Genomic DNA, 14883 nt, shown 5'->3' with positions numbered 1-14883 from the left:
AGCAAATGCCCATTCACAACAACAGGGGATCTGGCCTCAGTGACACTAATGAAGGTGGGTTGTTTTCACCAGCCCAGCAAATTGCAGGAAGTAGAGGGGTTGAAGGAAGATTCACAGGTTTTCTTCGCAAGGGTGAATTGCTACTCTCATAAGGTAGCAGGGCTAAAAGAGCTGCAGCACTCAGGGTTCCAGATTACTAGAAGCGACAGGCTTGCAAGGAAGATCAGGCTGTTGAGAGTGTGGATGGCTTTGGGTGGGTCTACACAGCAAAGAAAACCCCGTGGCTGGCCTGTGCCAGCCAACTCAGGCTCACAGGGCTCGGGCTGAGGGGCTGTTTCATTGCTGTGAAGATTTCTGGGCTTGGGCCGGAACCTGAGCTCTGGGACCCTCCCAGCCCCATAATTTGGACAAGATTTCTCCAGCCCACACTCAGCGGGATACTCAGGTTTGGCTTTTCAGCAGGATGGGAACTGAGCTTTTGAGGGAGCAAATTCTGTCCTCACTTGTGGTGCTGAGCCCTGGAAAATCTGGTCTCTGGGGGTCTGATTCTAAGCGGGAGGGTTGGAGCACAAACTCCATTTCTTTGCACCACGAGCCCATGTGGTTTTGCTTGAAAAGAGAGGAACGGCGGAATGGAAAGTTAGAGCAAAGGGGTCCAGAGATGGGCTGTGAAAATCCCATTTGCTGGAAATTAATTGGAGAAATCCACGCTGCAGGCTCCCGATTTCCATAACACAAGTTCCGGCAGCACAGATAATGCCAGGCGAAGGATTCTTACCATACCACGCAGCCTTGAAACTTTAAGCCAATTTGTCAACACCCCACGCTAGCAGAAATGGTTTAAAAAGCCACCAGACGGCTTTTCTTTTTCTTTTCCCCCCACAGCTCCATCTTGAAGTCATTTATTCCAGTCATGCCTTCACTCAGTGCTTTTCCCCCTTCTGTTCTTTTGTTTCTCGGGAGAGCCATGTGGCTCATCTCCGAGCAGAATTCAAAAACATCAGGCGGGATGGGAGCATTTTTTCATTATGCCAATACCAACCCATGTCTGTGTGACTGAACGAAATCCCCACCCCCCTTGAACGTTTCAAAGACACAGAAGTCTCTACTGACCAAGGCAATGCCCCCTGTGTATACAACCTTGACTGAACACAGATCATGTTATTCTGATTTCATTCTGAAATTTAATCTCTGATCATCTTCTTAGTTTTTATTCCTCTGCTTTACAGAGGCTCAGAGATTTTGGCTTCTCCAAAGGCAGTTTTTGCCAAAGTTCATCAGTTTTAGAATCGGATGAAATTTATGAACTACATTTTTTCCCCCAGCCAAAAACTTTTTCTTTTACTTTTTCTTTTTTTTTTTAACTTTCACAGAAAATCATCAACATTAGAAAAATCTTTTCTTCTTTGGTGAAAAGTTCTACAGAATATTTTCTATCAGAAGCCGCTTTCTGGAATTTTTGGTAAATAATAAAATGCTGATGGATATTTGTGATCAAAATTTCAGCTGAAAACATTTTGCAGATGATGGAAGCTGAGAGGATGGAAAACAGACCCATCTTGAATTGACAATTATTTTGAAATTTCAAATGAGTTCAAAAATCCATTTTGGTCGGTGCTTCCAAGCCTTACCATAACAACAGATCTTCAAAGGAGTGGGGAATTAGAAATTTATTGTGGGATGGTGCTTAATGGGTGACATTTTCAAAAGTGCCCAAGTCCCAATTTCAGAAGTCTCATAGGCTTTTAGGGGAACATCTTCAAAAATCCCTAAGTGACTTAGAAACTTAGAGCACAATTTTCATATGTGCCTATGTGATTTAGGAGCCTAAGTCTCCTTTTCAAAAGTCATTTAGGCCCAGACCTTCAATGGTATTTAGGTGCCTAGTTTCAATGTGAGTTAGGAGCCTAAATACCTTTGAGGATCTGGGCTTTAGGAGCCTAAATCTCATTTAAAATAAATGGGACTTCAGCTCCTAAATGTCTTCGTCGCTTTTGAAAATGCGATTTCAGGAGCCTAAGTCTACGCATTTGACCCCACTTTCTGTGGCCTAGTGAATAAAGCATTGGATTGGCACTCGGGCAACCTGATCTATTGCCTGCTTGGCCACTGGCCTGCTGTATGACCTTGGGTAAGTCACTACCCCACTCTGTGCCTCGGTTTCCCTATTTATGAAATGGAACTAATGATATTGACCTCCTTTGTAAAGTGCTTTGAGGCCTACTGATGGAAAGCGCTATATTATTATTTAAAAAGTCCATCCACAAGAGTCTACATTTTCCAAAGAAACTCATGATTTGGGGATGTTTTGTTCTTAGAGGGGGTTCTGAAATGCAGGCACCTGGTGTCCAGAAAGTCCCCTCTGAGAAACCCTGGGAGTCTCAGGTCAGGCACCCCAAATCACTAAGTCATTTTTGAAAAATGTGGGTCATTGAGCCAAATCCAGAGATTGAGCTAAGGGGCTTCTCGTTTTCACAAAGTTCTGAGTATCTAGAACTCGTCACCTGCTTGCTCTAGTTTGTCTGCAGCCTCATTGGTATGAATATAGGTTTGGCAATGAAGGATGGCACAATTATTTCTCCCAACTCTGATACACCGAAATACAGACTCTGTATGTGTTTGTGTCTGAGTGAAAGACTGTGTGTGTGTGTCTGTGTCTGAGAGAGAGAGAGAGAGAGAGAGAGTGTGAGAGAGAGACAGAAAGATAGATCATATGTATGTATATGTGCTTCTGTGTGTGTGTGTCACTTGTGTGTGTGTGTGTCAGGTCTGTGTGTGACTGTGTGTCCCTGTGAGAGTCTCTCTCTGCCTGTGTTTCTGTGTGTGTCTCAGTCTCTGTGCACATATGTGTGTTAGGGAGTCTCTGTGTGTCAATCTCTACATGAGTCTGTTTATGTCGATCTGTGTGCGTGTCCTTCTCAGTGCAAATCTGTGTACATATGTGAATGTGTGTGTCAACCTCTGTGTGTGCGTTCCTCTGATCTACTGGCAGTGTCGGATTGAGCTCTGTGTGTGCAATGGCTGTTAATTACTAGGCCAGCAACTCTGCTATTTCCTCCTTTGCAAATACCCTTTACCTAATAGCTTTGTCCAATCATTTTTGCAGGGGAGAAGTTGCAACCCGGAGGGATAATACCCTGGATTCCTCACTGCAAGGGCTGATTTCACGTCCAACCTGTGGTGGGAATGGATTTTTCCCTTCCTTTTCTTTTTTGAAAAGCTATCCCCTCATAAAGAAAAAGCAGCAGAGCCCACTCCCCCTTCGAAGTCAGCCGTGACAACTCAGCAGCGTATGTCAAGCGGATTGGAGGGGAGCTACCTCCACGGTTGAGTAACACAACAACTCTGCCTCCACAGAGTGGGTGTGAATACAAATCCCTCAGCTTGGTCATGCAAGAACACCCCACTGCCGGGGAGCTTTGAGAAAGGATTGGGTTTATTATCCTGTTTTAAGTAACTTTTGGGAAGAAAGCAGGAGGAATCAGACACCAAGTCTCAGGGCGGGGGAGAGATTGCCAAAAAAAGGGAGGCTCTTGGGACAACCTGCAAGGAAATAAAAATTCCTTCAGACTGCAAACTGGAACCTGACGCTGAAAAGGATGGATTTACAAAGAGCCGAGCTGAATTGAAGTCTGGCAGCCCTGAAACGTGCATGGTTGCTGGGGAGGGCTAGCCTGATTATATATCACTGTCAGAAGGGTGTGCTGGGTTGGGAAGAAGGATAAAAGAGGTCGGGCTGAACTGATGCCCACTGTGGACATAAAAAGTCCCTTGGAGTTTGCAAAGCTGCAGCCTCATCGATGGAAGTAGGAGTCTAAAGGTCAAGTTGATCAGAGAGGAGGGAGTGGCGTAGCAGGAAGGTAAGCTTAACACACAGATTGGAGCAGGCACATTTGGAGCCTGGCTAAAGCTGGTCACACACATTAGCTGCCTGCAGCAAAGCCATGGGGATGGTATCGCTCCATCAGCATGAATGGAGAACACTAGGGAGACTGCATGAAATGCAGTGGAAAATCACCAAAAAGGGTTATGTCCCAGGGAAGTCCTGGGATCCAGAAGACAACATGGGGGATACTCCTCCATGCTCACCAGAGACGGGGGGCAGGGAGGGTCAGGACTCCTGGGTCCTATTCCCAGCTCTGGGAGGGGAGTGGGTCTAGCGGATTAAAGAGGGGGGCAGGAAGGGAGGACGTCTTGTTTCCACTTGTGGCTTTTGAGCAGCTGCTGGAGTCTCGGGATGAGTTAGAATCACAGTTTTCATTTAGTGAAAGACAGAACGGTGTCTATGGGGAGCAAGAGGGAGAGAGATCAAAGAAAAAGCTTGAAAACATGACCTGAGTGTCAATGTCACCTGCCTCAGTTTGCAGACAGCCTGAAACAGCTATCAGAGGTGCGAACTTCCCCGTGCATCTTAACTCTGCCATCTGCTGACACAGCAGCAAGGGGCATGGCTGGGATTACGGGTGGTGCCTAGTGCCCTGGAGTGCCTGGCAGTCTTTGGATCCCAACTGCTCAAGGTAATGGAGCAACTCCTCACACTGACAGGAACTAGCCTAAGTGTGGTGCCTACCCTGGGATTCAATAATAATAATAGTCCCTACTCTTAGCTCATGCTTTCCAGCAGCAGAACTCAAAGTGCTTTCCAAAGGAAGGCAGGATCATTACCCCCATTTTACAGATGGGGAAACTGGGGCACAAAGGGGCTGTAATTTACACATGGTCGCCAGCAGGGCTACGACCAGAACCCAACTCATCTATATCCCAGTTCAGTGCTCACTCCACTAGGCCACACTGCCTCCCTAATTTAGCCTCCGGGCAGTTGGCAGGCTTGAGAATTGAAAGGCAGATATAACTTATGGCCACAGTAACAGGGTCCATCTGATTGTGTCTGGAGAGCCCCTGAGTAGTGGGAAAGTGAGGATGTAGTGCGTGGCTTCTGCAGGATCCCTGGGTCCATCCCCACAGCCTAAGCTGGAGCTCAGCTAAGTCCTAAAGGTTCCTTGCCCACCGGGGTAACACACCCGGAGATGCAGCAGCCACATTTATCGCTTTGGATTCCTGCCGCTTTACCAGCTAAAGGCAGCATGGACCTGGTGTGTGAAAGAGATCTGGATACAAGCTTTGCATTAGGGGAGGGGAGTTGTGTAACTGCACATGGACCCAATGCTTCTCTGGAGAGCTCCTTGGGAATTCTTCACCAAACCAGGTAGTTTAGAAAATACAGAGAGACCCAGGTTCCCATTCCTTCTCTGAATCAGACAAAGCAGGGACGTGACCCTGGGTCTCCTGAGCCCTAGGGCAGTGTCCTGGCCACTGGGGCTAGCTGGCTAAGCTGGGGGCTCTCATGCTTTTTCAAAAAGTCTCATTTTCATTCCAATGCAGAACAAAACCAAACATCTAAAGTTTGAAATCTTTGGCTGGCTGAAATTCTTGTTCTCCAGCCCCCTGTGTGCATGGCTTTGAGCTGGGAAAAGCTGGCTAGAGCGGAGAGAAACACCATTTACACACTTTCCCTGCTCAGCTAGCCTTTGGCCCTGCAGTGAGTGGAAATATCACAGAAGCTGCCTCTTGCAGGCTGGCTAAGCTTCTAATCTCATTAATGGGGTGAGCCATTAAAACGGGCACAAGGGCTCACTCTTCTTCTCTGGACAATAGGGGCATCTTCACGAGGACAAGTCGTATGTTCATAACTCGGGTGAGCGAAGGTAAGTCGTTCACATGTGGAGTTAATGCCCACAAGGACACGACGCTGGGCTGACATACCGGGGATTGAACCAGGGACTTCCAGAGCTCAAAGCATAAATGACTACAGCTTGTGCTAAAGAGCCCATAAACAGGCCTTGTAACACTCTTCTCCGCTGTGCATCAGCAGAGCGGGGGGCCAACACCCGCTCACCAGTGGGTTCCGGTGGCAGCACTCCTAGACAGACCCAAGCTCGCTGGACTCCACCTAGCTCAGGTCCCAATAGCAAAGAAGCTGCAGCAGAACAGACTTTTGCCCAGCCTGTGCTGCCCTAGCTCCACTATTTGTACCTGCGCTAGCTAGATCAAAGGTAGCTCAGATGGGCCTATGTGTGCTGCAGTCACAGCCCAGGACTGCAGTGTAGATATTCCCTCTTGGGAGTATTCACCTCCACCTGCTAACTCATGTTAAAGCTACACCTTGCCATGTCTCCACTAGGGCGTTGGCGAACATGAGATAAGAACACATCTTTTGTCCTAGTGAAGACAGGGCCTCAGACAAAGGATGTATTTTTTAACCCCTGTCATGCTAACCCATGTTAAAATCCTGTGGAAGATGAAGTAAGAGTTTCCCTTCACCAGAATATTAGGTCATGTTAGAAGCTGACCCTGAGGAGTCATGTTAACTAACACAACATTAAACACAGCTATCTATACAGTCAATTGCAAAGTTAACAGGAGTATTGTCCATAACTCAGTTCCTGTCTACACACAACACCCCTTCACTTGAGTGGGGTGGTGCTTTGAACTCAGGTTGGCTGGCCCCAGAGGAACATAGGCTAAAACTCAAGTGAACAGAACATGTCAGCTGCTAATATGAGTGCTCTGTAGTGGGGATGCAGGCTAGCACTAGTCGAGTGTTGCTAGTCCTCCAATGCCTTCCCACAATCCCCTGGGTGCCCAGAAAGGACAGACACAATCTTCCCCCGTTCAATGGGAGAGAATTCATAGAGTGGCTCAGCTGTCTGCGGTGCTAAGAATCGTGGAATACAGTCCCAGAAGTCCGAGTGAGTGCAGTGCCCATGTGGCCATGGCTATTCAAGTGGTATTTCACAGTGTGTAGACACTCTCACTTGAGCTAGACTAACTCAAGTTAACTCTGCAGTGAAGACAGAGCCTCAGCCAGTTCTGGTTAAACCCCACTGAGGCTAGAGGGTTAACCACATATATCCGCATGAGGTGACACTCCACTTGCCCCTTCAAATACTGACAGCTAAGTAGCATTTAACAGCATGTTAGCTAACATGAGCCTCCCCCAAGTCTGGGTTCTAACATCACTTCATTTTCTAGTGGAGACAAGGGACAAAATTTTCAAAAGCCATTTAAGGGACTTTGGAGCCTAAATCCTATTTTCTAAAGGGATTTGGGGTAGATTTCCAAAGGGATTTAGGTGCCAAAAGATGAAGCTAGGAGCCTACTGGCATATTCCAAAGCCCCTAGGCATTTAGGGCCATATTTTCAAGTAGAACTAATAGGGCAAAGTACAAGGACTTAGGAACTAACAACAAGAATTTCTGCTACGAACTGAGGGCTCATCAGTTGGAAACAACTTAGGAGCAGACTTGGGTGTTCCCTGATCGCAGGATGAGCCACCAATGTGATGGGGCCAAGAAAAAGACAAATGTGATCCTAGAATATATCGGGTGTGGGATTTCCAGTTGAGTTAGGGAAGTATTAATGCCACGGGACAAAGTACTGGAAAGACCTCATCTGGATACTCTGTACAGTTCTGGTCACCCACATCCAAGGTAGAAGAATTCAAACTGGCCCGGGTGCAGAGGAGGGCTCCTAGGCTGATCAGGGGAATGGAGAGGCGATCTTACTAGAGATGACTGAAAGAGTTGGGCTTGTTTAGCCTGGTCAAACAAAGGCTGAGAGGGCATCTGGTTGCTCTCTCTACATACACAAGGGGGGTTGACCCCAGGGAGGGAGGAAGAGCTATTGAAGCTAAAGGACAGTGTTGGCACAGGAACAAATGGGGATAAACTGGACAAGAATCAATTGAAACTGGCAATGAGAAGAAGGTTTCTCCCTGTCACAGAAGGGAAGTTCTGGAGCAACGTCCCAGTCCCAGTCGGAGCAGTGGGAGGCAAACATCCCAGCTAGCTTGAAGATGGAGCTTGACAAGTTTTAGACCGTGATGGGCTGCATGACCCTTCTCGTCCTGTGTATCTAGACAATGGGGACTTAAACCTGGGTCTGCCACATCCCACCCATCCCTAACCACCAGCAGAGAGAATCTCTCTCTGGCCCAATGAATGTTTAATTATTCTACAACATGGAACAGCTTCGCCAGGAGAAAGAGAGAGAGACTGATTACAATGCAGTGGTCAGGGCATGACACCTGGGATGTGTGAGAGCCAGGTTGAGGCCCACATCAGGCGGAGCAGGGAGGAGGAGCAGGCTTGCATGTAAGCCTCCCGTAACCCAGATGAGTGCCCTGACCACTGGGATAGGCTGGGCTTGTTGCAAGCTCTTTTCCCTGACCAGAAATTCCCTCCTGGACCATCAAAACCAATATGTGGAAATGGAGCTGGGCAATGACCTTGGCTCACCAGCTGCCTAACTGCTGTCAGGTTTAAACTCAAGTGAACCACAAGAGACCCCGGAAGTCATTTCATTACAAAGTCTGAATATCAGAGTTTAAGATTAATAAACCCTTCATTTATCGCTTCACCAGGCCCCTAAACATTATTCACTGCATAACTCAAAGGGCTGGAGCATCCTTGGCTTGCACTAAGGCTGGTGGGACTAGAGAGCACTCAGCACCCTGCTGGATGGGGCCCTAAATGCTTGGTTTGTTGAGGCATTAGCAGCTTTGTTACAAACCAAGGCTGTGAAAGATCCCCTGTGGACAGAATAATTATTATTGATTATAAAAGCAGATAAACCCAGCCAGGACACAGCCGCGCTGAAAGACACGATAAACCTCGCAAGCGGCTTTCAGCGTTGCAAAGAGTTCCTGTTTAATAATAATATGGTTTGTGTTATAGCAGCGACTCAGACCTCTGCCGAGCTCAGGGCCCCTATTGTGCCAGGCACTGCCCAAACTCCAGCTGACCCCAAAGCCCCTGTTGTGCCAGGCACTCGCCAAACTCCAATCGAGCGCTGATCCCTTGTTGTGCTGAGCGCTGCACGGACCCCCAATTGAAAAACAGTCCCTTCCCCAAAGAGCTTGCAGTCTATATAGAGAAAGAGTGGGAGGGAAACAGAGATGCAGAGAGGGGAAGGAACATACTCAAGGTCATATAGCAGATTAGTGGCAATGCCAGGACTTGAGCCCAGGGAGGCAGTGTAGTCCAGTAGCTAGCGCACAGGACTGGGGCTCAGAATACCTGGGTTCTTGTCTCAGCTCTACCACTGACCTACTAAGTGACCTTGGGCAAATCAGCTCTGTGCCTCAGTTTCCCCTCCTCACCCTTTGTCTATTTAGACTGTACTGTCTTTAGGGCAGGGACTGTTTCTCAATGTGTCTGTACGGCGTCTGGCACAATGGAGGTCCAGATTTTGGTTGGGGTCTATGCAGTGCCAAGCACAATGGCATTCTGATTTTGGTCAGGATCTGGGCAGCATCTGGTACAATGGAATCCCGATCTTGGTTGGGGTTTTTAGGTGGTACAATACAATAAAATCCTCATACCACAGTAAACCCTGGACCATGCTGTTTCTTCATCCTACACTGAACAGATTTTGCCACTACTTTATTACTGAGTCTAACATTTTACATTTTCTCCTTCCATTTTTTAACTATACATATATATATATTTTTAAATGTTTCCACGAACACCTAATAAAAACCAAACTGATCGAACTGACGCCCAGTATGGGAGATGGAATGTGGATATCTCCTAATGAAGGGAAGCTCCAAATTACTCCTCTTCTTATACCATTTTCCCCCTAGAAAAATATTGTCATATCAGATGTTGCTATCAATATAATTAACCTCCCCAGACACAAATTTGAATTTTCTTTTCCCCACCCCGCTTCTAACGTGTATCATTTTCTATTAACTGGAGCAATTTTCGTTTCTATTAGCCCTGGATACAATGCAACTGAGCGAACTTCTTTTAACAATCCCTTTTGAGAGGCATTTGCATACCTGTCTGCAATTACAGCCAAGATAAGGCTCGATGCATAATGCATGCAGCATGAAATTGGCAAAATAATTAACTCTAGGGTTGTTTTTTTTTCCTTAAGAAGCGGGCACATTACAAGTTCTATAAAAAGACACCTAGAGATAAACATCAGACAGAATCTCAGCTAAGTCAGTTTGTCCTGCTACGAGGTGACTCTTTGCTTTGCACCGTGATAGCATCTTGGTAACAAAAGAACGACTCATTTATAAAACTTCCCATCTGCTTGCAATTTAAAGAGGATCAGGTTGGGTTGGATTTGGATGGGAACTTTTAAGGAGTACCTACAGGAGTGGCAGTTCAGTGTCAGGTGTGTAAATGGGGGAGGTATTTATAAGGAGGCGATATTTAGTGCATAGCACACTAGACTGGGATGCAGGACACCTGGGTTCTATTTCTGGCTCTGCCATTGCCCTCCTTCATGACCATGGGCAAGTCATGGTCTCTGTCTGTGCCTCAGTTTCCCCATCTGTAAAATGGAAACAATGATAGTACCAGAGACCAGGATGAGACCTTCATGGGGTGGGGGGAGATTACCCCACATGAGCCCACTACTGGATTCTGACCCTTCCTGTGAATCATCTGGTACCAGCCACTCCAAGAAATAGGAAACTGGATTAGATGGACCTTGACTCTGATCCAGTCTGGCAAATCCAATTCCAGTATTTACACTTTCAAAAGGAGGTTGAAAAATTTGAAAGGATCCAGAGAAGAAGCACAAGAAGGATACAAAGTCTGGAGAACCTGCCTTACAGTGGGATAGTTGCGGAGATCAATCAATCTAGTTAGCTAATCAAAGAGCAGGTTAGGTGGTGACTTGATCGCAGCCTATAAGAAAGTTTACAATATGGAGATTTCTGAGAACAGAGGGCTCTTAAATCCTCTGTCTAATCCTGGTGCCCACAATTCAGGAAGGATGGTGATAAATTGGAGAGAGCAATAATGATTAAAGGATTGGAAAACATGCCTTATAGTGAGAGACTCCAGCAAACCAAAGATTAAGGGGTGACTTGATCACAGTTTATAAATATCTACAGGGGATACAGAAATTGGGCTCTGCAATCTAGCAGATGCAGACCTAACATGATCCAATGGCTGGAAGTTGAAACTAGACAAATTCAGATCAGAAATAAGGTGTGACTTTTTTAGCCTCACTCAAAGACTCTAAGTGATGGAGAATCCACCCTTTCTCTGGATCAGCTCTTTCAATAGGTAATCCCCCTCCCCTTATTTCTAGTGTGAACTTGTCTAGCTTCACCTCATGGCCATTGGGTCTCCTGCCTTTGTGTGATGCACTGAAGAGCCCTCTGCTCTCTAAATCTTTTCCCCAAAGAGGTACTTCTAGACCATGGTCAAGTCACCTCTTAACCTTCTCTTGGAGAAACTAAACAGAATTATCATCTTAAGTCTCTGACTCGAAGGCAGGTTTTCCAGACCTTGAATCATTCTCACAGCAATTTTCTAGACCCTTTCCAGTTTTTCAACCTCCTTTTTGAAATATGAACACCAGAACTGGACACGGTATCCCAGTAATGGTCTCATCAATGCCATGTAGAGAGGTAATACTACCTCCAGACTCCTACTTGATATTTCCCTGTTATATGCCGAAGGATCATGTTCACCCTCATAGCTACAGAATCCCACCGAGAGATCATGTGCAATTGGTTAGGCAGGAGGTCAGATTAGAATAATGGTCCTTTACTGGCCTTAAAATCTAGCAAAGCAGGTAACTCTGAGCCTAACCTCCCAGAATGGAGTTAAGGGACACTGTGTAGAGTTGGTCAGAAATTATCCAATGGAACAGTCTTCTGTCAGAAAAAGCCAATTCAATGAAATCAAAATGTTTCACAGGAATGTCTTGATTTCATCAGTGTTTTCAACAAAAAATTATCAAACTATTTTGTTCAACTTTATCATATTTACTATTATGTTATGTACAATATATAATCATTTTCCAGGCCTCAAATCATTCCTACTGCAATTTTCAGAAGCTTTTCCAATTTGTCCACACTCTCTTTCGAAGAGTGGACACCAGCATTGGTCATGGTACCCAATAAAATAGTAGAAGCAGTGGAACAGGTTATCTAGGGAGGTTGTGGGATCGCTGTCATTGGAGGTTTTTAAGAACAGGTTGAATAAACACTTGTCAGGGATGGTCTAAGTATACTTGGTCCTGCCTTAGCATGAAGGGGACCTCTTGAGGTCCCTTCCAACCTTATATTTCTATGATTCTATATTATAATATAAAAATCGAAGTGACAAACTTTAAATAAAGTGCTTCAAAAATGCCATTTCTATATTTCCAAATCAAAATTGTTCAGAATTTTCACTTCACAAGAAATTTAAAAATTTCTAAGTCAGGACCAAAGGAAATTCCAAAGTGTCAGAAATGTCTGCAGAACAGAAATCCCAAATTCTGATCACTGTCCAACTGGATAAAATCACATCCTTACTATTTGTACTAACTAAATCCATGGCACTTTTCCTGAGTTGGGGGTGTAAAGTCCTGAGCAAATGACACTCAAGGTAGCTGTACTCGGTCCTTGGGGATGTAGGGGGAGAGGAAATAAGATTTGAAAGTGCTTTTCAAATATTAAACCAATGAAGTTTAACCATCCACATGAGGGTCATAATCATCACCCCCATTTTACAGCCTGGGGAATATGAGCTGAAAAGAGGTGGTAGGGGCTCAAGAGAATGCAGCTAGGCATGGAACCTGGGTGTCCTGACTTCCAGGCCCCTGCTCTAACCACTAGACCCCACTCCCTTCCCAGAGCTGGGGACAGAACCCAGGAGTAAGCAGCACTGTGTATGTGTGTTTGTGTGGGGGCTGTTTTAAATACATTTCTCCTTTTAAAGAGCCACTGAAACAAACAGACAAAAGCTCATATTCCATGCCCAACTCCTCCTCACAATTAATCCCTGCAGTATGACTAAACGGAACCACATTTCCTCCAGGGAACCTTTCCCCCACACCCAGGGGCAGATCTGAGTAGCTTTTAGCAGCATTGCACACACACCCCCGACACGTGCTCCTCAGTCCACTCGCTTCCCACTATGAAATCCTCACCAGCACCATCTCCCACTCTCCTCCACCTCCTTCATCTCTCTCCCTTCTTTTGATTTGGCCTTTGTAAAAGGCACACATGAGACAGGCCGTGATGTCTAGTTGCTTCTGTTCTGCTGTCTGCATGGATGCAGATGGGCCCCAGAGGGATAAACTGCGGAGCAAGGAGCTGAGCTTTGGGGGCAACTGAGTTTAAAGTATTGGAGTCACAGCAATGCTAACAGATCCCTTCAAACTCCCATCGGCCGGTGCGTACAACTAGTGGAAACTTGCATTCAGGAATGGAATAAAGCACCAGATTTTTATATTCTTCCACCCTGAAAAGAGGTGGATTAACAGCAGTTCTCAACTTGGGGTCCGCAGACACTGTCTAAGGGGTCCACGAAAGGTTCTCGTTACCATAGAACAGTGATTTTCAACCTGGAATCCCCAGACTATGTTTAAAGATTTCCGAAGAGGCCACAGCTCCATCTGAAAAATTTTAGGGGTCTGCAAATGAAAAAAAGGGTTGAGAACCACTGGATTAAGGCACTTGATTTGTCGCATTCTCCCCCAGGTCCACTGGCTTCAAAATAACCAAGGGCCAAAACAGAAATGCCACCACGGCAAAGGAACAGAGAGCATCTCCCACGATGCTAAGGCCCTCATACCAATCAATAGCCATATGCAAGGCTGGAAGTTTGGGCAAGGGGCCTGCAATGGAAGTGAATGGATTGTTCTAAATGTAATGGGGGGCAGATTCCCAGGTGGTGTAAATCGCCGGCATTCCACTGACGTCAATGGGGCCAGATTCCCAGCTGCTATAAACTGCAGGCTGGCTTGGGAGTTTATTACTCCTCCCTGGCTGGCTGATGCTGTCTGCAGAGCAATGCAGGAGCGTTGCCTGATGGAACGTCAAGATGCATAGGCAGATTTTAATGTTTAAACGTATTTCCTCAGGCAAAGAAGGCTTGGCAAGCTGCAGAGTGGATTTAGCAGCAGTATGAATTATTAGGCAGGTTAAAGACTCCTGCAGGAATTCAAATGGTTTATTTTGGTGGGTGTCATGCTCAGCCGCTCAGAAGCATCACTCTGCATTGATCATGGGCTACACTTCCATCAGCCTTACCCCCAACTCTTGGCAGCCAATGCAAGCTTTTCCAAAGGGATTTTGTTGGCCCAGTTTGAGATGCCTTAAAAGAGTCTGATTTTCACAGCCCTTTGTTCAAATCAGCCTCCTCTTGAGGTGATTGGGTTAGCTCCCAACCCTTATTCCCAGCGGGGTTAAGATTAGCACCCAGGTCTCCTGATTTGCACTGTCAGTCCTTGGTGCCCTTGTCACTAGTCCACACTGCCTCCATATGGGACCTTGGCTAACTATGCTAGGCAGGCAGTGGTGCCTAGTAGATAGGGCATTGCACGCGGACTCAGGAAACTTGTGTTCAATACCTAGCTCTGCCACTGGCCTGCTGGATGACCCTGGGCAAGTCGCCTCACTGCCTTATACCTCAGTTTCCCCATTTGTAAGAAGGGGATAATGATCCTGACCACCTGTGTAAAGTGCTCGGAGTTCTACTGTTGAAAGATGTGGTAGAAGAGCTAGGGGCTATTAGTAACTCAGTACGTGGTGTCAGTGACAGTTAGGCTGAATTCATTGCCACAAGAAACTGCTGACTTTAGCAAGATTTCAAAAGGAGAATTAGACTGGCAAAGTCTTCCAAGTTTAGAACTGGCCTAAGTGCCATTCTTAGGAGCCTAAATCCCCACTCAGGTCTTCTATATCTCAGGCTTGCACACTTACCCCTGCACCATCCTTCCCTTGCAGTTTGCAGCTGCTTTACACTTATTCTGCATGGCAAAAGCTTTGCACAAAACCAGAGCGATCAGGACCAAGAAACCGTTTGACTCACTGAACGGCGAGAGTATTAATAAAGCATCTTTAACTATTTGAGGAACTTTTAT

General features: G+C 46.2%; 2 protein-coding genes across 5 annotated transcripts in view; one reads left to right on the top strand and one right to left on the bottom strand.

Moving 5' to 3' along the window:
* Positions 1-14883, bottom strand: part of MACROD1 (mono-ADP ribosylhydrolase 1) — a 185176-nt gene that overhangs the window by 122190 nt on the left and 48103 nt on the right. The gene's annotated exons all lie outside the window — the stretch shown is intronic.
* The window catches only part of FLRT1 (fibronectin leucine rich transmembrane protein 1), an 84537-nt gene that overhangs the window by 62882 nt on the left and 6772 nt on the right, over positions 1-14883 (top strand). The window contains exon 3 of one of the 3 annotated variants that reach the window (XR_012160114.1): positions 3107-3382. The exons of 1 other annotated variant lie outside the window; for it this stretch is intronic. The gene's annotated coding sequence lies outside the window, so the exon portion shown is untranslated. Of the gene's footprint in view, positions 1-3106; positions 3861-14883 lie in introns of those variants that run through there. One more of the 3 variants, XM_073354837.1, reaches the window with a different exon arrangement.

The sequence above is a fragment of the Lepidochelys kempii genome, chromosome 7 (genome assembly GCF_965140265.1).
Source record: "Lepidochelys kempii isolate rLepKem1 chromosome 7, rLepKem1.hap2, whole genome shotgun sequence".
Classification (NCBI taxonomy): Eukaryota; Metazoa; Chordata; order Testudines; family Cheloniidae; genus Lepidochelys; species Lepidochelys kempii.
Note: the sequence above shows the minus strand (reverse complement) of the source record. Positions and strands in the feature narration are given on the sequence as shown.